Source organism: Tamandua tetradactyla, chromosome 6 (assembly GCF_023851605.1).
Source record: "Tamandua tetradactyla isolate mTamTet1 chromosome 6, mTamTet1.pri, whole genome shotgun sequence".
Lineage (NCBI taxonomy): Eukaryota > Metazoa > Chordata > Mammalia > Pilosa > Myrmecophagidae > Tamandua > Tamandua tetradactyla.
In genome coordinates, this window is record NC_135332.1 from 97,305,524 (window position 1) to 97,329,717 (window position 24,194).

General features: G+C 38.6%; 1 non-coding gene and 1 pseudogene across 1 annotated transcript; both read left to right on the forward strand.

The window, feature by feature from the left end:
- The first annotated feature begins 2,831 nt into the window (after positions 1 to 2,831).
- LOC143689294 (U11 spliceosomal RNA) lies at positions 2,832 to 2,962 on the forward strand. Its single transcript, XR_013178736.1, has one exon. It is a non-coding gene; the product is annotated as a U11 spliceosomal RNA (small nuclear RNA).
- A 15,226-nt stretch (positions 2,963 to 18,188) lies between these two features.
- On the forward strand, positions 18,189 to 20,635 carry LOC143686242 (transcription factor Dp-1-like; annotated as a pseudogene).
- The last annotated feature ends 3,559 nt before the right edge of the window (positions 20,636 to 24,194 follow it).

The window sequence follows — 24,194 nt, forward strand, 5'->3', positions numbered from 1 at the left end:
CAACACAATTACTAATGCAGAATTCTGTCCAGCAATCTACTTCCTTTTTTATTCGTATATACTAAGCTGTTTATCACTTGAATCATTTCTTTCAATAGATTTGACTTAGGAATGCATCCCGACCTTTAGAGGGCAGTCGTAACACACCCAGAGATTCCAAATCAGAGGCTGCTCCCAAAATAGAAGACTAAAGATCTGTGGCTAAGCTCAGGATCCACAGAGCCGATAATCCTTTTGCTCTGACTAGTACAGCTTCCCAGGGAGGCTCCCAGCAGACTGAGAGATGCCCCAGCATTAGCCAAACGAAGAGATTTTGTACTACTGCTCTTAAAACCAGGCTGCAAGGACTCATTAGGGCCTTTATTGTAAAAGCATACCCAGGCTTTCCCCAGGCAACCAAGAGGGCCTCCAGAGACAGCTTTCCAAGACAGCTATGTGGAAGCAATTTCTGACCCTATTTAGGGCTGAGGGATATGATACAAACATTCGCCAAACCACGGAACGTGCAGGAGACACCCAGGCGGTATACGGTGCCAAGGTAAGATGCTCTCCACGACCCATGGGCCCTTCTTGACGAGGAGAAGGGTCCATCCAGAAAGAATACAAAACCCCAACCAGCTGTGGCACGACTGCTCACTTTATCTCATGGGGGATTGGTCCAAAATGTGTTCAAACCAGCCCCAAGGGGGAAACTAGAAAACTTGCCAATAATTATCTCATCTGTCCAGTTTTTTTCCAACATAAACAGCTGCCCTTTATCAAGACAAACCATTATTCATCGCTTTCTTATTTCAGGAGATAATCTTTAAGAAAGCAGAAAACCTACATATAGATTTTGTGGTTATTGATAGTAGCCCGTGGATGTTTTTCTCTGATATAAAGATTAAATACTATATAGTAATGAAAGGGAAATGTAGATTGCATTTTACAAAGATGGCTAGAGAACAAATTCAATAAAATGACACAGGAAATTACGAAGATTAAGGGGCTAATGGGTATTTTTTCTAAATTCCAAGCATGAGTTTTTTTTCTAAATTCCAGCATGGGTTTTTCCAAATTCCAACTTTACTGCTCAGTGTAGTGTATGCCTTTGCAAAAACAACTTCAATCTGCAAATCCTCTTAACAATTAATAGAACCACTTCCTAAAAGGTTATTTTTGGTGCAGAGAAGAACAGTCATTGTTTGTGTCTGACAAATGATGATCAGAAATAGAATTAAATGCTGCAAAATTCACTACAGAAGCTTGTCCAAATACTTTAACACTAGAAAGTTCATTTGCCCATGTGTCATATCCTGATAATAATTAATTTGCACACTCTCTAATTCTCTGAATCTCCTTCTTCTCCTTATTTTATTTTAACCAAGTGACACAAACTAAAGAAAAGTTGGTGCTATTTTTTAAGTTAAGAGGCCTTTTCTACAGAAGGATATTGACCTTTACTTTTGAGCTTTTAAGCACTGAAGCACTGGACACATGAACAAATAACACATGGACTTACATACACACACCTGTTGTCACCTAACCACAGGGTCTTTAGTAAGCTGGAAGGGAAGGGACTGGTGCCCGCAGTCCTTAATTAATGGACATTTAAATATAGGCAAAACACGAAGGAGGTAGAATTTGGAAGCTATTTGTGGGAAACAGCAGCAGAGACAACAACATATATACGTATGCATATATGTTTGTGTGTGTGTATGTATATGTATTATTTCAAAGTTCTAACTGCCTTGAGAAGCATGTTTTAAAGTAAAACCACAGGCAAATGAATTGGAAAGATATTTAAGAACCAGCAGTGTCAGTTTCCACAGTTTCCTGGAATTGACTGCACGTTCCTTGGGCAATCAAAGCTGCCATCCTGAGCTCATTAACAAACAGACAGGCTCCAACCTGTACAGCAGTGGAGAATAGGAGTCAGCAGGTTATCCCCTGGGACGTGCTGCTGGTTCCTCCACTGTTTTGCCTTTTTTTTTTTTAATGCAGTTTTATTGAGATATATTTGCCACTGTATACTCTGCCTTTTAAGAAAATAATCTTTTTATATTGCATCTGAATATAGAAAGAGGAGACCTGTCCCTAGTCTAGCAATTGTGAGGCTGGTAACTCAATTCATTTTAAATCTGCAGTTATCACTAAATCCTTTCTAGCCACAAAGCGCTAGGCTAGACTCGGTAGAGATGAAGAAAGAGATTAAGATTTGTTCCTTCCTCTTTGTAGGATGACAATTACATGGGGAAGGACAAACATACCAACATATTGGTATAACATGTCAATAACATAGTAAAAATCCTCCCAAAAAACCTTGGATTTAATATCATACCTTCTGTCAAAATTAACGAATCAGGGACTTAAATGCAAAATCTATAATATCGTACCTTCTGTCAAAATCAACGAATCAGGGACTTAAATGCAAAATCTAAAACTAGAGCAAAAAATAGGAGAAAATCTTCACAACCTATAGTGAGGCAAAGAGTTTTTAGATGCCAAAAGCATGATCCAAAAAAGGAAAATTTGACGCATAAAAATTAAAATAAACTTAAATTAAAATCTTTTCTCTGTGAAAGATCCTTTTAAGAGGATGAAAAGGCAAGTTACAGATTGGGAGAAAATAATGTCAAACCACATATCTGACAAAGGCTTTGTATCTAAGATATATATAAAGAACTCTGAAAACTTGACAGCAAAAAAAATGAACAATCTAACTAGAAAATGGGCATTAGACATGAACAGACAGTTCATCAAGAGGATATACACATTGAAGATAGACACATGAAGAGGTGGTTAACATCACTAGCCATTAGGGAAGTGCACATTTAAAAACATGATTAGAAAAAAAGGGCTTCTGTGTGAGCGGCAGACATAGGACGCTTCAGTTGCTCTTTGTGAGGCATTGACATCAAGAGATTTCGGAAGTATAATTGTTGTTGCTAGGGCATCTGGTAATCATTGATCCGGTGCCCAATTTAAAAAATAATAATAATTAGATATCACAGCACATCTATCAGAATGGCAAAAATAAAAAATAGGGGCAACACCAAATGCTAGCAAGGATGCAGAGAAACTGGATCACTCACACACTTTGGGTAGTTCTGCCACTCTTGAAAATAGTTCAGAAGTTTCTTATAAAACTAAGCATGCAATTACGATGTAATCTGGTGATTTCGCTCTTGAGCTTTTATTCCCTGAGAAATGAAAACCTGTATTCTCGTGATTCCTCTTCATTATTGTTCACAGCAGCATCATTTGTAGTAGCCAAATACTAGAAACAACCCCAAAGTCCTTCAGTAGATAAATGATTGAACCAACTGTGGTTCATTCATAGCATGGAATAGTTCATTCTACTGCTATACGAAACAAGTTGGATGCATCGCCAGGGAATTGTGCTCAGTTTTAAAACCAATCCCCAGGGGGTTCAAGGGTAGTTCAGTGGTAGAATTCTCTCATCTGCCATGCAGGAGATGCAGGTTTGAGTCCCAGTTCATGCACTTCCCAAAAAACAAACAAACAAGCAAGACAAACAAACAAACAAAAATAAAAAAAAATGGTACTGCAATAATGGGATACTCACATAGAGAAATAATGGAATGTGACCCCGCCATGCAGCGTACAAAAAAAAAAAAAATCCCGAAAAGTCACTCACTGTATAATCCCATTTATGTAGCATTTGGAACAACAAAATTATAGCACTGGAGAACAGGCAGGTGATGCCAAAGGTCAGGGGTGATGAGAGGGTAGTGGGTATAGTTAGGAGAGGTAGCCCAAAGGAGCTATGCAGTGATGGGGCAGTTCTTTATCTCTATTGTGGTGTTGAATCTACACATGTGATGAAATTGCATAAAACTACGGAACACACAAAAATGGGTGCATGCCCAGCTGGTGAAATCTGAGTACGTTCCATGCATTGTCACAATGTTCATTTCCTGCTTTTGACAGGAAACAGGCAGTTTCATGGGGGGAAACTGAGGGAAGGATGCACATTGATTTGCCACTTCCTGTGAAATGATAATTATTTCAAAACAAAGTGTTGAGTATTTCAAATAATTATTTCAAAACAAAATATTAAAATGAAAACAAAGCCACCAAAGCAGGTTAGACAGACAATGTGGACAGACCTGTTTAAATAATTTGCCCACATTTATTGTTATGACTCTTCCGGTTGTTCATTTCATTGGCTCCTTCACAAAATCCATTAGGTGAGTGGCACATCATGTGTGTCATTAGACCTGTTTTAGAGATGAGAAGACAAGTTTGGAAATACTGTTGGTTAAATATGTGAGGCCAGCCAAGTGGTGAATTGAGACCGGGTTTCCCAACACAGATTTCATTTCTTTTTTTTTTTTTTTGGTTTTATTCTTTTTTTTTTAATTAAAAGAAAATTAACAAACAAAACATTTAGAAATCATTCCATTCTACATATATAATCAGTAATTCTTAATATCATCACATAGTTGCATATTCATCATTTCTTAGTACATTTGCATCGATTTAGAAAAAGAAATAAAAAGACAACGGAAAAAGAAATAAAATAATAGAGAAAAAAAAACTATACGTACCATACCCCTTATCCCTCGCTTTCATTTACCACTATTTCAAACTGAATTTATTTTAACATTTGTTCCCCCTGTTATTTATTTTTATTCCATATGTTCTGCTCTTCTGTTGATATAGTAGCTAAAAGGAGCATCAGACATAAGGTTTTCACATTCACAGAGTCTCATTGTGAAAGCTATATCATTGTTCAATCATCATCAGGAAACATGGCTACTGGAACACAGCACTACATTTTCAAGCAATTCCCTCCAGTCTCTCCACTACATCTTGAATAACAAGGTGATATCTATTTAATGCGTAAGAATAACCTCCAGGATAACCTCTCCACTCTGTTTGGAATCTCTCAACCATTGGCACTTTGTCTCATTTTACTTTTCCCCCTTTTGGTCGAGAAGGTTCTCTCCGTCTTGATGTTAATTTTCAGCTCATTCTAGGGTTTTTCTCTGTCCTTTGATGCTGAGTCTCAGCTCATTCCAGGATCTTTGTCCCACGTTGCCAGGAAGGTCCACACCCCTGGGAGTCATGTCCCACACAGAGAGGGGGAGGGTGGTGAGACTGCTCATCATGTTGGCTGGAGAGAGAGGCCACATCTGAGCAAGAAAAGAGGCTCTCTTGGGGGTGACTCTTAGGCCTAAATTTTAAGTAGACTTGACCTATCTTTTGTGGGGTTAAGTTTCATGTGAACAAACCCCAAGACTGGGGGCTCAGCCTATAGCTTTGGTTGTCCACACTGCTTGTGAGAATATCAAGAATTCAACTTGGGGAAGTTGAATTTCTCCCCACTCTCACCATTCCCCGAGGGGGGCTTGCAAATACTTTTCCAGTCAATGATCAAATCATTCTGGGATTCATTGGGGCATCACTCTGGACAAACCAACAAAATCTCATGTGCTACCTGAGATTCCAAGTACTTATGACATTCAATCAAACTATCTACATGAGTTATATTAGGAAATGCTCTAGTCAAAATCTAAATTTTGTAACAAATAAGCATTTTTTGCTTTAGTCTCACACATAATGTGACATTTTGAAGTATTAGTTATCATCTATTTTCAGCACCCTGCAATAATGACAATCCTTTGTTCTTCCTCATGCAAAAACATTTTTAAAATTTGTACATTATACATTTCACTATTATTACAGACTCTTGGCATTCCTAGATTATACTATCTCAATCTTTAACATCTATCTTTCTTTCTGATTTCATTTATGTCCCCAGCCCTCCTCCCTCTATCATTCTCACATGCAGCTTCATTCAGTGTTTTAACATAATTGCATTGCAGTTAGGTAGTACTGTGCTGTCCATTTCTGAGTTTTTGTATCCAGTCCTGTTGCACAGTCCATATCCCTTCAGCTCCAATTACGCACTATCTTACCCTATTTCTATCTCCTGATGGTCTCTGTTACCAATGACATATTCCAAGTTTATTCACGAATGTCGGTTCATATCAGTGAGACCATACAGTACTTGTCCTTTAGTTTTTGGCTAGTCTCATTCAGCATAATGTTCTCTAGGTCCATCCATGTTATTACATACTTCATAAGTTTATTCTGTCTTAGAGCTGCATAATATTCCATCGTATGTATATACCACAGTTTGTTTAGCCACTCGTCTGTTGATGGACACTTTGGCTGTTTCCATCTCTTTGCAACTGTAAATAATGCTGCTATAAACATTGGTGTGCAAATGTCCATTTGTGTCTTTGCCCTTAAGTCCTTTGAGTAGATACCTAGCAATGGTATTGCTGGGTCATATGGCAATTCTATATTCAGCTTTTTGAGGAACCGCCAAACTGCCTTCCACAGTGGTTGCACCATTTGACATTCCCACCAACAGTGGATAAGTGTGCCTCTTTCTCCACATCCTCTCCAGCACTTGTCATTTTCTGTTTTGTTGATAATGGCCATTCTGGTGGGTGTGAGATGATATCTCATTGTGGTTTTGATTTGCATTTCTCTAATGCCCAGGGACATTGAGCATCTCTTCATGTGCCTTTTGGCCATTTGTATTTCCTCTTCTGAGAAGTGTCTGTTCAAGTCTTTTTCCCATTTTGTAATTGGATTGGCTGTCTTTTTGTTGTTGAGTTGAACAATCTCTTTATAAATTCTAGATACTAGACCTTTATCTGATATGTCGTTTCCAAATATTGTCTCCCATTGTGTAGGCTGTCTTTCTACTTTCTTGATGAAGTTCTTTGATGCACAAAAGTGTTTAATTTTGAGGAGCTCCCATTTATTTCTTTCTTTCTTCAGTGCTCTTGCTTTAGGTTTAAGGTCCATAAACCCACCTCCAATTATAAGATTCATAAGATATCTCCCTACATTTTCCTCTAACTGTTTTATGGTCTTAGACCTAATGTTTAGATCTTTGATTCATTTTGAGTTAACTTTTGCATAGGGTGTGAGATACGGGTCCTCTTTCATTCTTTTGCATATGGATATCCAGTTCTCTAGGCACCATTTATTGAAGAGACTGTTCTGTCCCAGGTGAGTTGGCTTGACTGCCTTATCAAAGATCAAATGTCCATAGATGAGAGGGTCTATATCTGAGCACTTTATTTGATTCCATTGGTCAATAAATCTATCTTTATGCCAGTACCATACTGTTTTGACCACTGTGACTTCATAATATGCCTTAAAGTCAGGCAGCGTGAGATCTCCAGCTTCGTCTTTTTTCCCTCAAGATACTTTTAGCAATTCGGGGCATCCTGCCCTTCCAGATAAATTTGTTTATTGGTTTTTCTATTTCTGAAAAGTAAGTTGTTGGGATTTTGATTGGTATTGCGTTGAATCTGTAAATCAATTTAGGTAAAATTGACATCTTAACTATATTTAGTCTTCCAATCCATGAACATGGTATGCCCTTCCATCTATTTAGGTCTTCTGTGATTTATTTTAACAGTTTCATTGGCAGGAAGGTGGATACTCCCTCTATCCATCTATCCATCTATCTATCCATCCATCCATCATCTATCATCAATCACCTATCACCAATCTATATTTATCTTTCATATCCATATTATCACCTATCTATGAAATTATCATCTACCTATTCATCTATTACATTTTCTATTTATCCTCTATGCCCTATTATCCATCCATCATCTACCTATCTACACAGAAATAGAAGTGCATCTGTGTTTGTGTGCATTCTTTCTCAGTAGTAAGTGTAGTCAGAGCTTAGCCAGAAGACTTGTTCCTACAGCATTATTTTTGGTACCATTCCAGTACTGGTACTTTTCTAAAAGCAAAGGCTTCTAAGTACTCTGCTGTTCCAGACCTGTGATCCCTTGAGCAGCTGATGAAGGCACTCATTTTGAGATTTTTTACCTTAAAATGAGAAAAATAAATGTTAAGGTCCTAAAGGGTAGCTACATGGAGTTTGCATGAAGAAAAGAAAAAGTACCTCTAGTAAGTAAGGAATTACACTTGTGGTATCCAATATCTTGATATTAATGCATTCTGTGCCAGTTTGAAAGGATTATGTGCCCTAGAAAAGCCGTGTTTTTATACTGAGTCATCATATAGAGGCAGCTGTTCCTTTTAATCCCTACTTAGTACTATAGGCTAGAAACGTGATTAGATTATCTCCACAGACATATGACTCGTCCAATTGTGGGCATTAACCTTTGAGTAGAGGAAGAAGTGCCTCCACCCATTCCAGGTGGGTCTTGATTAATTTACTGGAATCCTTTAAAAGAGGAAGCATTTTGAAAAAAGATTCAGAACCACGAGAAAGCCACATGAACCACAGAGCCCATGCAGCCATAGATCTTTGGAGATGAAGAAGGAAAACACCCTGGGGGAGCTTCATGTAGCAAGAAGCCTGGAGAGAAAGCTAGCGGACTTTGCCATGCTCACCGTGTGCCTTTCCAGTTAAGAGAAAAACTCTGAAAATAATTGGCCTTCTTGGACCAAGCTATCTTTCCCTGGATGCCTTAGATTGGACATTTCTATCTTTGCTTTAATTTGGACATTTTCATGGCTTTAGAACTGTAATCTTGCAATTTAATAAATTCCCTGTTTTAAAAGCAGCTCTGTTTCTGGTATCCCAGCAAGTTGTAAACTAGAGCACATTCAAAGACAAAATTATTCTCTCCTGCCTCCATTTGTGAAAGAATAAGTTTGCTGAGAAGAATAAAATTGTTCCTTTCTAAAAGGTCCTCTGAAAACAATTCCATGGTTATTATTTTCTCACTTAAAGGTTCACAAACCTATTTAGGAAATGGCTCATTTGGAAGTCTGTCATGAGTAGTACATGCCCGTTCACTGGCAATCGTCTAGTAGTATTATCAGATGCTCCAGCTGAGGGAAGGGAGCGTGATTTCTCTATAACATAGGGATAATATGGCTCAGAGGCTCCAAATTCAGCGGCTTTGCATTCTAAGTGAGTCACGCTCACTTTGTCATCCTTTGATGGAGACCATAATGAAAATTTGGAGTGTGGTCTTTGGAAAGATGAAAGCTTTTTAATTTTTCAACTTCTAGCTCATAGAACCCAGGATAATCTGTGTATAATAATAGCAAAACAAAAGTCAATTCAAATATGTCTCAGCTTATTGTATAGAGTACTTTGTTTGTCCATGCTTCTCTGAGACTTCCAGCAACTTTACAGTGAAAATCCAAGAGTATTGAGTACGCTACCTGAAGATGTCTTCTAGCTCAGAAGAATTGCAGTGCTAGTCTTCCAATTCTCAACAGGAGAATTTAATATGCTTCCCAAGAGAATTCACATAGAACTATATAGAAAAATGAAGAAATTTACTCCAGAGTGTTGTTATCTAATTTGAACAATCATTTACCTTGGTGATATAACCTTCAAAGTAATAAATGAAAACGATGATCAATTTAAAAGTGAGTGGCAAAAGGCAACTTTCAAAGTCCCTTTTAAATTTTTCATGAAATTTAAGAAACGAATGGTGTTTTCATGATTAACAGAAATAAATGTTTCACCTTGACTGACAATGAATGCCAGACACCAAATAGTAGAGCATCAACATAGGTCAAGTACAAAAGCCCAAGTCAGGCAATGCACCTCCATCTATCAAGGTAAACCAGGCCATGCTGCTATAACAAATCATCCCCTAAAGTCTCAGTAGCTTAACAAATAGAAGTACAGTTCTCTGTTCACATCACCATTTTATCTACATCTGGCTACTCTCCTGACCCTGTAAATGATGACCTCTAGAAGAAGGTGGTTCCATCTCATAGGCTCTGCCAAGATCATGTGCGGATGTGTTCAGGAAGACAGTGGAAAGACTAATGACTTTCGTGGGGGAGGAACCCCCTTGCTTCCACACACTCTCACATGTATTGACCAAAACCCAGCACCTGGCCAACCTAGCTACAAAGTACGCTGGGAAACACAGAAGACTTTAAGGTATAGGTGAACATGCGTAGGTGAGAAGACCACACATCCACTCAGCTCCAACCTGGACCCCTATAAAGTCAGAGTTTAGCATTCTGACTGCATCTCTGAATGACAAAAATGGAAAACCATTATATCAGTGAAACCAAGTGGTATCCTATTGTGAAAAAACTGCTAGTGTCAGAAGTCTTAAAAAGAAAACTGAGATGATTAAAGAAAAAAAAAAAGCGTAAGGTGCCCTTTATACATCATCAAAGAAACCACATGCTTTTCACAATTGAAATAAAATTTGGATAACATCAATCCCCTGAAGACTTCAGTCATTTATCATTTTTTTTCATGAATTACCATAATGTGTGACTGATGGGAATATGCGGTGCTTTCACTTCTTCTCAATGGGGATACCGTGTAGAAGTCAATTGCTTACTTACTAAAATTGGATGCTATCATCTTCATTTTCCACAGCCGGAAAAAAAAGATTTTTCTCCTTTGAAAACAATAATGTACAAAGAACTTCATCAGTCATATTCTTCAGCTTTAGGTATAAAAAAACTTTTGGATATAAATTGTAGTCATTCTTGCAAAATTTAAAAACATTTTAACAATTATCTTTCAGGGTTTTGCACAAAACATCAAATTTTCTCCACTGAATATATTTTCAGAGGCCAACAACTCCCCCAGTCCAGTATTTTTAAGGGGTTTCCTTGCTCTTCTGTGGTTCTTCTAAGCGAAAATGGGCTAAAGACTATACTGCATTATGTAATTTTCTAGCTTAGCCTGAGTTGATTATTGTCGAAGCTGGGTAATGGATAGTGGCATTCATTAGTATTTCACCCTATTTTTTTGTTTGAAAATTCTCATAATAAAGAGGTTCTTTTAAATCTAAAAAAGACAAAGGCTTAGAATTCACTCTTTCAAATGAGATAGCAAATATGTAAATATACAAAACTTTCCATACTCTGTTTATATTCCACCATGGAAGCTGCTGGTGCCTGCTTCCTAACAAACATTCAACCGATATGTCCGCCACCCCAATTCTTACCAACCAAATTCTTACCAGTCAAAAGGTCCAGGTAAGAATCTTAACAATGGGCAAAAGATCCTGTATGGAAGTCTTAAAAACAGACTGCAAAAGTCCTGACTGGCCTCAGTCTCTCTTTTAATAAATTATAAAAATTTTTAATTCATGACTAGGAGCAAATTATCTAAGTCATACAAAAGATCAGTTCAAAAAGCCTCAAAAAATCATGCTGGCTCCACTACCCAAATCCAAGCCAACCGTCACAAGGCCATAAGATCACTGCAATGTCTTAGAAAATTTACATTAAAGTTTTGCCTTCTTACAAGGTGACAAATGTAGATGAACTTTATAGGGAAACTTAGAGAGTAAACTTGTTACAGGTTTAAAGCAAATATGAATTGTATATAAACCATTTTGTTCCATTCTATGGGTAAAAGCAATTCAAGTCAGGCCTCTGTCATCTGGGAGTTTACTTTGGAAACGTCTACACAATGATTTTATAGCTACTACATTTAACGATGGAAAAATGCCTTTTAATACGAAGTCAAAGAGGTTGAACAGCTAATAATTTAAACCACATAGTGGACTATGTCCAAACAGTCAACAATGAAACCCAATTCATGAACTACATAAGTAATTCAATTTGGCATCAGTGACGTAACCATATATGATTTTCCATAAGAATATATATTAAAGAATTTTGAATTCTCATGACCAAAAATTATAAGGCTTTATTTTTCAAGTGATAGATTATTTCAAGGACTGCATTCAAAGTTAGACTGAAAATGAACTAAAATAGTATAAATCAGAGTCAACACATTTTTGTAACTGCCCATTCAAATTGCCTGTGAGTGAGAGATGTAAGGAAACAGTGGGGAAAGCAGGAGGCTGGCAGCTCAGGAATCTGAGTCCAGGAATCTTTGAACTTCTATAGGAAGATGCTAGAAAGAAGACGAGCACCAACAAACAGCTTTCAATCTCTGCAACTCCGTGTTCATTTCAAACTCCTAGGGGAAAGAATCTGGCCTGGCATAGGTCTTAAGCACACCTGTGGTAGCTTGAATTATGTATCCAATTAAGACACGTTTTAATCTTAATCCACACCCTGGTGGGTGTGAATTATAAATAGGACCTAAAAATAGGATCTATTGAAGACTTTTTTTATTTATTTATTTTTTTTTTCACATGGGCGGGTACTGGGAATTGAACCCGGGTCCTCTGGCATGGAAGGTGAGCATTCTTGCCTGCTGAGCCACCGTGGCCTGCCCTGAAGATATTTCTAGTTCAGGTGTGGCCAATTAAAGCAGATGGGTCTTGATAAGGATTACTGGAGGCCTTATAAAGAGAAAGCCACAGCGAGGAGCCAGGAGCTAGAAGTCAGCAGAAACCCGAAGAGAAAGGAGAGGACATCGCCATGTGACTGAATAGGCAAGGAACCCCAACAATTGCCAGCAGCCAGCCCCAGAATGGCACAATCTTCAGGAGGAAAACCTGGCCTTGCCAACACCTCGATTTGGACTTCTGGCCTCTGAAACTGTAAATCAATAAAGGCCTGTTGTTTAAGTCAACCACAATGGGTGCTTTGTCACAGCAGCCTGGCAAGCTAAGACCCCTGGATCAATCAGCCATGGGCATTCTGTAGGCTGGGAGACCATTTTAAAGGCATTGACCAGCACATCGTTTTGAGTAACTACAACTCTGACGCAGCTGATGGGCCTCCCAAAGAAACCACAGCACTTGAAAGAGGCAGGCCTGATCTGGATGTATGGGATTTGCCATAGTTATCTCTATCACACATGAGCCTTAAAATCACATCTCAGATTTATTTCAGAGATAAATCCACACATCTCCTCTTCTTATTCCCTATTGCCACCACCCCATTTGGCAAAGCACCTGTGGATGGACCCCGATTCACTAACCTCTAGAGTTGCCAGACCCCCCAGGGGACATGGGTGAGCTGTGAGGTTTATATGAGATCTCTGCCCTCCTGGTTCAGGCCAGATTGATTTATCAATAAAGGTTGTGTGAGATTATGGAAATAAGGTTGAGCAAAGTATGGCCCAGTGAAATGAATCAAACATTACTAGGAAGAAAGCATCAAAGTATTGGATTTCAGCGATTTCACACCACATCTCCCAATACTCCAGTAAATCTGCTCTCTGACTTCCCCTGGGGTGGGTTTAGCCCAGTTTATTTAATACTTTCCTCTGTGGCCACTTGCCCAAAAGGCAGCATGTCTGAAGGAGATAATTTTGAAATTATCAGGGAAAGGAATGAATTTTATTTCCATCCACACCATCCAACAAGGACTTGCACTTAATAATGTAGACACTTATTCCAGCAGCACAAGTTTGTTTGAGCAAAAATTAGGCATTATGATGAACAAATATAATGCACTGCTTCTTTTTACTGATTTTATCTTTCCTGAAGAAGAGCTACAAACTGACTCTTCTTTTGGTCTTTTTTTTTATGAGAGCAGTTGTGAGTTTAAAGAAGAACCATGTAGAAGTACAAAGTTCCCATATACCCCACACACATACAAAAACACAGTTTCCCTATTATTAATATATTCCAGTCGTGTGGTCCCTTTATACAATTGCAGAAACTCTATTATTATAATTATACTATTAACTCTAGCCCATCGTTTGCAGTAGGATTCACTCTTTGCATTCTGCTGTTCTATGGAGTTTTTCAATTTTTTTATTCTGGTAACACATACACAACCTAAAATGTCCATCTGGCCCACTTTCAAATACACAATTCAGTGGTGTTTATTACATTCACCAAGTTGTGCCTCCATCACCAACACTTTCCCATCACCCACAAACACATGATTTTTAATATCTTACTAGTGTCTTTTTTTAAAAACGCAATGCTGTTTATTTAACTTCAAAAACACTTCAGTATTCTAAACATACAAAAAGATAACAGAACATTGCAAATTGTGTTTAAGTATAGACAGTTCTTGAACTTTGATGCAGTGGCTTTCACTCTGCTGACAACAAAGAGTTTTATGGTTTGTTGGGAAACAGTTTTAAAATTACTGCACTTAACTAAAAAAAGAAAAAAAAAATCCAAGCACTTCTCATGCCAGCTGACCCCCTCCCCTTTCCACAGCTATGAATGGCAGCAGAATGCTGTGTCACTATATACAAAAACTAGACAACCTGAAGCTAAATGGATGCCCTCTGCAGCGCCAAAAGGTCCAGCTCCCCCTGTGCACACCCTGAGTCCTGCCAAGAGGCATCTCCGCCACTGCCTCAACGCCAAGCATGGACTGTCTGAGAATTTCCCTCGTTTCATTCATTTTTACAAGCTATAGATTTGTACAGTTGATAACAGGATTTCTTGTCAAAAACCAGTTACACCACCTTACAAACTAGAAAACAAACCAAAAAATGCCAGAAAACACCTTTCAATGCCTTGTCATACCAACAGGAAAACGCACAGAGTGAGAACACCAGGGGGCCTTTTCATTTTAAAAATGTTGGGAAATATGTACAACTTTGATAAAGTTTTATAGTGCTCAGGACACCCAGAAGCCACTTCATGTAAACCACTGACAGTTTCTAGAGCACTTTGAGAGATTACGATGTGTGTCTTGAAAGGTCTGTGAACATCCCCCTTCCAGGAACGATGATTTGGGAGAGGAAATCTGGTTGTCATCCATCACTGGATTTACCACCATCGCTGGCCCCTGTGCATGCTTGACCACACTTGATAGCAAGCAGATACGGAGGGGCTGAGGGTTAGGAAGCAAAGGACGCTCCTTCAGGCACCAGATCCATTAGCTAGAACCCAACTGGGATGTAAGAGAAGTCTGCCTGTCTCTCACCCAGCCCTCACCTTCCCCAACTTTCCCAGGCACGCCCCAGGCACCTCATTCTCTCATTTGGACCTGTTTCACCCATTAGAAAAAAAAAAAATAAAGTGCATATTCATTCACTGAGATGTAAATGAATTAATGTCTTACTCCAACTTATAAAATCTACAAGGAGCACTCATATTAGATCCACAAGAATGAGCTCCCAATATTGTAATTTGGGGCAGATGACTTCTGAACAGAGGTATTTCTGACCTCTGGGTCCCAATACTTAGGCCTAGTCCCAATCCCAGCTGCACCTGGCGTGGATGTCAGAGAAGGCACCACATTCCTGGGGTCCTTTCGTCACTTTAAAATCTCATTTTTCTATGCAGTCTTGGCTAACAGCCAGGGTATAATGCTCCTTCGTTCATCCAGCAGAAATGGGCTTTTTTCTAAATACTTAAAATCTTAAGGAGAAGGAAAAAAAAAAAACAAAGCAAGACGAATGCCTTTGTGTTTTAGGAAATCAGGGATCTCGCTGAGTTAAGATTAGAGCTCAGCCACCCCTTCTGGCACCGAGCCCTTGGCCTCATGCCAGAGGCAGTCAGTCAATGCTGAGAAGGCCTGTTCTTTCCTGATATATATATATTTTTAAGCAAGACTGGAGAGAGTAAAAAAACAGAAAATGGTGACATCTGGTGGAAATTCAAGCATTGCAGGATTTCCAACTAGAGAACCTTGAGGTTCAGTTGTAATTAACTGAAATCTGATTACATTTCGACATTCACTGCAAAACTGACAAAAGTTGAGTCTTATGCACCCTTTAGGCGTGCTCGTGTACAAACCTCCATGGGGCTGTATAATGACATAAAGAGCAATGTCTCAGTAGTGACAAGAACTGGTTTTCAAATGCAGATCTAAGGGTTAAGCCTTGGGTTTGATTCCCTATAAAATCAAGCCAGTCATGCCTCTCACATATAATCTCATTGGGTTGTTTTGAAAAATCAGTCAAGGAACAACAGAAGTAAAAATGCTGGTAAACATATGAACTTTTATTTTAATTCAATACTTTGAATTAAAAAATAATAATAACCTGTACTCATGGGCCAAGCTTCCCATTTATCCTGAGCTGCCATCATGAGACCTCCCCAAACCCCACATGCTCAGTTTCTCTCACAGCATTTGCTAACAGACTTGTCTCAATGTGCAGGGGGTGCCTCGCACCTGCGGGGCGCAGAGTAAGATCCCAGTCAATATTGATTGGTTGATTGATTAGGGGTTAGATGTGTACTGTTTCCCTACTTCATCCCCACCATGTGAGTAAAACCTGAATCAGAGTTGTTATTTCTTTACCTCTTTAACCTAAGGATTCCGTCAAAATCTTTCTTTCATCCAAATGTCTCATGGGCCCTGAAGGAAATCAATGAGTGTTATTGTTTTAGTTTCCTAGACAGCTCAAAGCAAATACCATGATATGGGTTGGCTTAAACAATAGGAATTTATTAGCTTACCATTTTCAGGCCAGGAAAGTGTCCAAATTAATGCATCATCAAGGCTATGTTTTCTCCCCAAAGACTAGCTACTGACCTTCCTTGCATCTCTGTCAAATAGCAAGGCACATGGTGGTGTCTGCCTGTCTCTCCCTTCTTTTCCATTTTCTGTTGATGTAGCTTCTTGCTTCCTGTGTCTGAATTTCTTTCTCTTATAAAGGGTTCCAGTCAGATTGAGGTGGGTCACATCTCAACTGAAGCAGCCTCATCAGTGTAAGCCTCCTCCTTAGAATGGGTTTATACCCACAGGAATGGATTAAATTTAAGAACATGTTTTTCTGGGGTACCTACACTTCAAACCACTACAGTTGTGAATCCTGAGTGGCCCCAAAATGTGTCATTTCAAGGTGGTCTTTAGAAGCAGAACTTCCAGCTTCACAAAGAAAAATACCACTTTTAAAGTGCCAAGAACAGGAATGCAATTCGAGTCCAACTACAAAAAAAAAAAAAAAAAAAGATCAATGCCCGCTAACAAGTTCTCTGGCAACCAATCCTGAAGCAAAAGAAATCCTCAGAAAGGCAGGGCTCTACCGGCCTGGAGGAGGCTCACACAAAGCCCGGCTCATTAGGAGCTGCTGGAAAAGCTGCAAAGCTTGTGTGGCCTCCTTCAGCACTGCCCCAAATTGTCCACTTTGGACAGAATGTCTTCCTGTGTTCTTGCCATCCTGATTGATGATTTTTGTGCTCTCCCACGTGAAGCTGGTGAGATGAGACCCAGGACAACATGGAACAGTGGAGCACAGGCTTCTCCAGCAAGCCCTGACTGTGTGCCCTGTGCCTCGTGTCCCTATACCCCCTTTGGACATCCACTTTAACAAACAGACCTGGGAGGCTTGTGCATGGAATTGTAGCAACTTCTACCCGCACTGTCTCTTACAATTGCAATTTAAGAGGAGATGTGATGCATTGCTTAGAAATTCCAAATTGTATCTTTCTAGGTAAGTCAGAATGCAGGGCAAAGGATGATATTGTCCATATTTTAAAACTTCAACTTCTATGTGAGACCAAAGGGAGAGATGTGTATTTGATGCAAAATTTAAATTTTTGGTAGTGTATAACCTAATTTTACTTGTATGGTTAGTTTAGTTGAATACCAAAGTACGTGGAATCTTGAACAAGGCATAAGATTTTGTTGGTTTGTCCAGATTAGTGTGATGCCCCGATATATCCCAGAGTAATTTGGGCAATGAATATAGAAGTATTTGCAAAGTCCCCTTGGGAGACTGGGAAGAAAGGGGGAATATTTGGAGAATCCACATATTCTCACAAGCAGTAGGAATTACAAAATCAATTGGTTGAGCCCTCAATCTTGGGGTTTGCCTCTGTGAAACTTATTCCAAAGGATAGGATAAGCGTACTTAAAATTAGGCCTAAGATAAGCCCCCAGTCTTGGGGTTTGTTCATGCGAAACTTAACCCCACAAAGGATAGGTCAAGCCTACTTAAAATTAGGCCTAAGAGTCACCCCCAGAGAAACTCTTTTGTTGTTCAGATGTGCCTCTCTCTTTAAGCCAACTCGGCAGGTAAATTCACTGCTCTCCCTGCCTCGCCTCCTGGGACATGACTTCCAGGGGTGTACTCTCTGACAACATGGGACAGAACTCCCAGAATGAACTAGGACCTGGAATCAAGGGATTGAGAAAGCCTTCATGACCAAAAAGGGGGAAGAGAGAAATGAGACAAAATAAAGTTTCAGTGGCTAAAAGATTTCAAAGAGTCACTAGGTTATCCTGGAGGTTTTTCTTATGCATTATATAGATACCTCTTTTTAGTTTATGGTGTACTGGAGTAGTTGGAGGGAAGTACCTGAAACTGTTAAGCTGTGTTCCAGTAGCCTTGATTCTTGAAGACAATTGTATAAAGATAAAACTTTTACAATGAAAAAAAAAAAGATGCTGGTCTAGTTGAAGCCCATGGAGAACTAAAGGACTTTATAGACCAGAGTTTTAGTCCTAGAAAAGGTGTGATATCATTAGTAGCTGTTCATCCTTCTATAGTAAATACTTTTCGAAAGCAACTCTTGCCAAAAAACCCTTTGGATAGTCCAGTGTCAACAATGCACAGCAGGAAAAGGAGAGAAGGATGGCAAGGGTCTGAGACATGTTTCAATGAAGGTTTGTGAGAAGATTCAGAGGAAAGGAACTATTTCCTATAATGAAGAGGCAGACGAATTGGTCACGGAGTTCAGTGCTGCTGAGTACCATATTTTACCAAATGAATCCACTAAGACCAGAAATGTCTAAGACAATGAGTCTGCAATGCCTTAATGTTGTAATGGCCGTGAACATTATCTCCAAGAAGAAGAAAGAAATCAAATGGATTGGTCTGTCTACAAACTTGGCTCAGGAATGTCAGAATGTAGAGGTAGAGAGACAGAGAAGACTCGAAAGAATTAAATAGAAACAGTCTCAATTTCAAGAACTTATTCTATAGCAAATTGTCTTCAAGAATTTGGTGCAAAAAAAAAAAATTGGTGCAAAGAAACCACCAAGCAGAGCAGCAAGCCAACCAGCCATCTCTGTCCCATTCCATCATCCGCCTCCCACTCCTCATCGTGAAGACCAGCAAGGAGACAGTGATGCACTGCAGTATTTCTAATGACAAATTTGAGTATCTGTTCAATTTTGACCTCACATTTGAAATCCACGATGACATAGAAGCGAGTGGGTAGAGCTCTGAAGCTGTGAAAGTCAGCACTACCCCATACAGCAACTGTTAAAAAAGTTGAAAAAGCAATCAGACTTCAACTAGAAATATGGATGAAGCTGATGTGGATAGGACTAGGGTAAATCAGAATACACAATAAGGGATGATATGGTCCATATATTTAAACTTCGGCTTCCCTGTGGGGCCAAAGGGAAAGATGCTTGCTTGGTGCAGAATTTATATTTTGGGTAGTGCATTACTAGATTTAACTTGTATGGTCAGTTTATTTGAACACCATAATTACATGAAATCTTGAATAAGACATGAGATCTTGTTGGTTTTTCCAGGTTAGTATGATGCCCAATACATCCCAGAGTAATTTGGGCAAAGAATAAAATAGTATTTGCAGGGTCCCCTTGGGGGATTGGGAAGAAAGGAGGAAATATTAAACTTATCCATCCGGGAAATTCCTGATATGCTTGCAAGCAGTAGAGACAACTAGCTTAATAGGTCAAGCCCTCAACCTTGGGGTTTGAACCTATGGAACTTATTCCTGCAAGGGAGACGCTAAGTCTACTTATAATTATGCCTAAGATTCACCTCCAGAGAACCTCTTTTGTTGCTCAGATGTGGCCTCTCTCTCTCTAGGCCAACTCAGCAGGTAAACTCACTGCCCTCCCCCCTACATGGGACATGATTCCCAGGGGTGTAAATCTCCCTGGCAACGTGGGACAGGACTCACAGGATGAGCTGGGACCCAGCATCATGGGATTGAGAAAGCCTTATTGACCAAAAGCGGGAAGAGAGAAATGAGACAAAATAAAGTCTCAGTGGCTGAGAGATTTCAAACAGAGCCAAGAGTTTATCCTGGAGGTTATTCTTATGCATTCTATAGATATCCCTTTTCAGTTTATGGTGCATTGGAGTGGTTAGATGGAAGTACCTGAAGCTGTTGAATTGCTTTCCAGTAGCCTTGATTCTTGGAAATGATTGTATAACTATATAACTTTTACAATGTGACCGTGTGATTGTGAACATCTTGTGTCTGATACTCCTTTTATCCAGGGTATGGACAGATAAGTAAAAAAAATAATAAGATAAATAAGTAACAGGAAGGGATAAGGGGTAAAAAAAAAAAAAACGGATAGCTTGAAATACTTGTGGCCAATGAGAGGGAGGACTAAGGAGTATGGGATGTATGAGATTTTTTTTTTTCTTTTTCCGGAATGGTGCAAAAGTTCTAAAAATGATTGTAGTGTGGAACACACAATTACGTGATGATATTGTGAGCAAATGACTGTATACTTTGAATGGACTGTATGTGTGTGAAGATTTCTCAATAAAAATATATTTTAAAAGGATAAAAGAAAAAAAATGAGTGGAAATGGCTTGTGGACTAGGAAGCCATTGGGTGAAGATCTTAAAATGGCGAGAAGTTTGGTACCTAAAGCTCTGGACCCTTATGTGACAGAAAGGGCTTAGGGATCAATCAGCAGTGTATTTGTCACAACATCAGGTTCAACTTCAAATGGCACAAGGCTTTTTGCCAGTGACTTGACCAATGGTGCAGACAGGACATTGGCTACAAGTTCCAACGGGTCTCAGCAGAGTGGTTTCAGGGTAGAGACATCTGTGTCTTATGTTGGGAAAGAGGGTGACGACGATGACTTTAATGAAAATGACAATGAAGACTGATTTTCTTGGCTTGGAATCACCCCCCCCCCCTTCAAATTCAGCTTCAGGAAAAAATTGTTAAGGAAGAGAATTTTTTTTTTGACATGAGTTTTTCTGTTTCTTCTTGGCCTACTCCCAAAGAGATATTGGTAAGCTATTGAATTTAGATGCATATCTCCAATAAGCAGGCAAAGATTTTTTTGTAGGATTTTTAAAAATATGGTGTGGATGTATGTTTTGACACCACCATGCTGATGCAGAGTCTTTATCTACTTCTTAGGATTCTTTTTTTTTATATTCTGTATGGCAGGTTCACATTTCATTATTTTTCCATGTGAGTACCCTGTTGTTGTAGCACCATTTGTTGAATTTTTGTTTGGTTGGTTTTCCTGTTTTTGTGTGTTTTTTTTTTTTTTTTTTTTTTGCTTGTATATTAGTTTTTGGGGGAGGAAGTGCATGGATTGAGAATCAAACCCAGGTTTCCTGCATGGCAGGCAAAAATTCTACCACTGAACTACCTTGCATCCCCTACTTCTTAGGATTTTATGTTATCATTTTCTAATTTTTTTAAATTTATTATTGCCCCCTTAAAAATTCTTCCTGAGCTTGCTGAAGAAATTGTACTTTATCCACATCAGTGAAAATAAAATGCTATCCTTTTGTGGAAAATGGTACACTGATCTGAATTGAATGGTGCTACCAACCGATGGATAGCAAAATTCCATAGCAAGTTTTTATTTTGTTAAATCATGCAGTGTCCAAAGAACTGAGCAAAATAGCAAAGCTCTATTTTTTTTTAATTTTTTAATTTTTTTAAACATGACAACATGCAACACGAACATTCTTACCATACGATTATTCCATTCTTGGTATATAATCAATAACTGACAATATCATCACATAGTTGTATATTCAGCACCATGATCATTTCTTAGGACATTTGCATCAATTCAAAAAGAAATAAAAAGAAAAAATCCCATATTACCATATCCCTAACCCTTTCCTCTCTTTGATTGCTAATATTTCATCTACCCAATTTATTTTAGCCTTTGTTTCCCCTGTTTTTCTATACCCCTATCACTCCCTTTCATTGATCACTAGCATTTCAATCTACTAAATTTATTTTAACATTCATTCCCTCTATTATTTATTTAAAGCTCTACTTTTTTAAACATTAGGCACCATAAATTTTATTATGCCTTTATTTCCCCGTAAATTGTACTAACTATTGTGATTCCATCAAGCTTATACTTTTTTTTTTTGCTCTCTTTTGCAGCAGAAAAATAACTAAGTTTTTTGTTTGTTTGGTTGGTTGGTTGGTTGCTTTTTTTTATTTGCTAAATTTATTGTCATGCTGGTGTAGTTATATAAACTATCTTGAAAACTTGGAATAGTTTATTGCTTATGGTAAAATTTGCCCAATTTCTTACAGATAACATTTGTAAATTTTTTGTTTTGTTTTGTTTTGTTTTGGGTTGGATTGGTTTGTTTTTGCATGGGCAGGCTCCAGGAATTGAATCCACGTCTCTGGCATGGCAGGTGAGAGTTCTGCCACTGAGCCACCATTGCACCACCTGAAAGTTTTTTATTATATAGTTGTTTACATATTTATAAGCCTATCATTTAAAGACATGTACTGAAATAAATGTGTTTGCTTCATAAGCATCTTTGTTTAAATTAAATATAGAAAATTTTTTAATGGTTTTTAACCGAAAACTTGTCAATCATCTTTTTTTTTCACATGGGCAGGCACTGGGAATCGAACCCGGGTCCTCTGGCATGGCAGGCAAACATTCTTGCCTGCTGAGCCACCGTGGCCTGCCCTGTCAATCATTTTTAATAGTTCTTTTCTTATAAAAAGAAAAAGGAAATTCAGGACAGGCAGTAGTCTCTTTTAAAATTTACTCACAAAACAATTAACTGCACTGTTAAGTGCCTGTTCTAAAATGATACTCTTTTTATTGAAACACGAATAAACTTTTCTATAATATTTTATGGAATATAAAGAGACTTTAATTGTGTGACTTATTTAACTTACCACTGTTAGTTTTTATTAATAAAACATGAATGGTCTTTTAAAAAAAAGTATTGGCAAAGTCTCTGAAGGGACTGGAAAAAAATAAAGAACTATTAAATTTTCCCACTCGGTACTCTCTCAAACATTAGGGACTCCCAAGTTAATAGGCCAAGCCTCTGATCTTGAGACTTGCTCTTATGAAACTTAATTCTCTAGTGGGGAAAAGGTAAGCCTAACTATAATTACACCTAAGAATTACTTCCAGAAAACCTCTTTTGTTGCTCAGATGTGGCCTCGCTCTCTCTCTTAGCCCAACTCTGCAAGTAAACCATTACCCTCCCCTATATGGTACATGACATTCAGGAGTGAAAGTCTCCCTGACAATGTGGACATGACCACAGGGATGAGACTGGCCCTGGCACCATGCAATCGACACCACCTTCCTAACCAAAAGAGGGGAAAGAAAAGTAACAAAATAAGTATCGGTGGCTAAGAGAGTTCATCGAGTAGAGTTGAGAGGCTATTCTGGAGGTTATTGTTATGCAAACTTCAGCTGAATATTGCTAATTACCATGGTTTGCCAAACCCCAACCTATATCATTCCTGTTAACCTAAAGAACACCTAGGGCTCTATCTGAGATTCTACAGTTTCCCATACCAAGTTTACTTTCCAGAAACCTACAACCTCCAGATGGTTCCTAGACCAGATAAGCCCTGAAACCCAGAGGGCCCAGCCTCTCCAAAACATCAACTAATTCCATCCCCCTATCCCATATTGTCCACACCCCTTTTCAACATGAAAAAGTTAAAATGGGCATAGCCCAAACATCCCTAAAGATTGGGAGAAGGATCAAAGGAGAAGAAGCAGTTACAACAGAGAAGTTAGGATTTAACAAATGAGTATGACTGCTGAATCGTTACACTGATATTTCTTTTTAGCCTTCAGTGTCTTGGGGTTGCTAGAAAGAAAACCTAAAATCATAGAACTGTAACCCATACCGAACTTTGAAATCTGTCCTGTAACTACTTGTTAAAATGTACTTTGAAACTTATTGTTTTTTTGTATATATTTTATTTCACAATAAAAATGTTAAAAATTCTATCTTTTAAAAAATATTTGTATGGAAAATCTCAAAAAGTAGAGAAAACAGCATAAAAAAACCCTATGCACTCATTGCCCAACTCAAGAGCATGTCCTTTTTAAGTTCATTTTTTTAACAAATATTATTTGAATTCATGGCGTGTCCCAGTACTGCTTTTGATGTTTGAGATGCAGCTCTGGCTAAGACAAAGTCCCCACACTCAGGGAGCCAAGTGTTACAGTACAGGGCAGTAAGTGCTACGATATGAGGAAGCATGAGTGGGACAGCTTCCGAAGGAGATGTCATCTAAGCTGAGACTGAAGGACAAGCTGGAGACCACCCTGGGACAGAAGAAGAGGAGCAGGGTTAGGAGAGAGTAGTGATTCAAGCAGAGGGAATGGTTTATACGAAGTCTCAGAGATGAGAATGAAGGAGAGGATTTTAGAAACTGAAAGCAAATTAATGCAATTGCAGCTTTGAG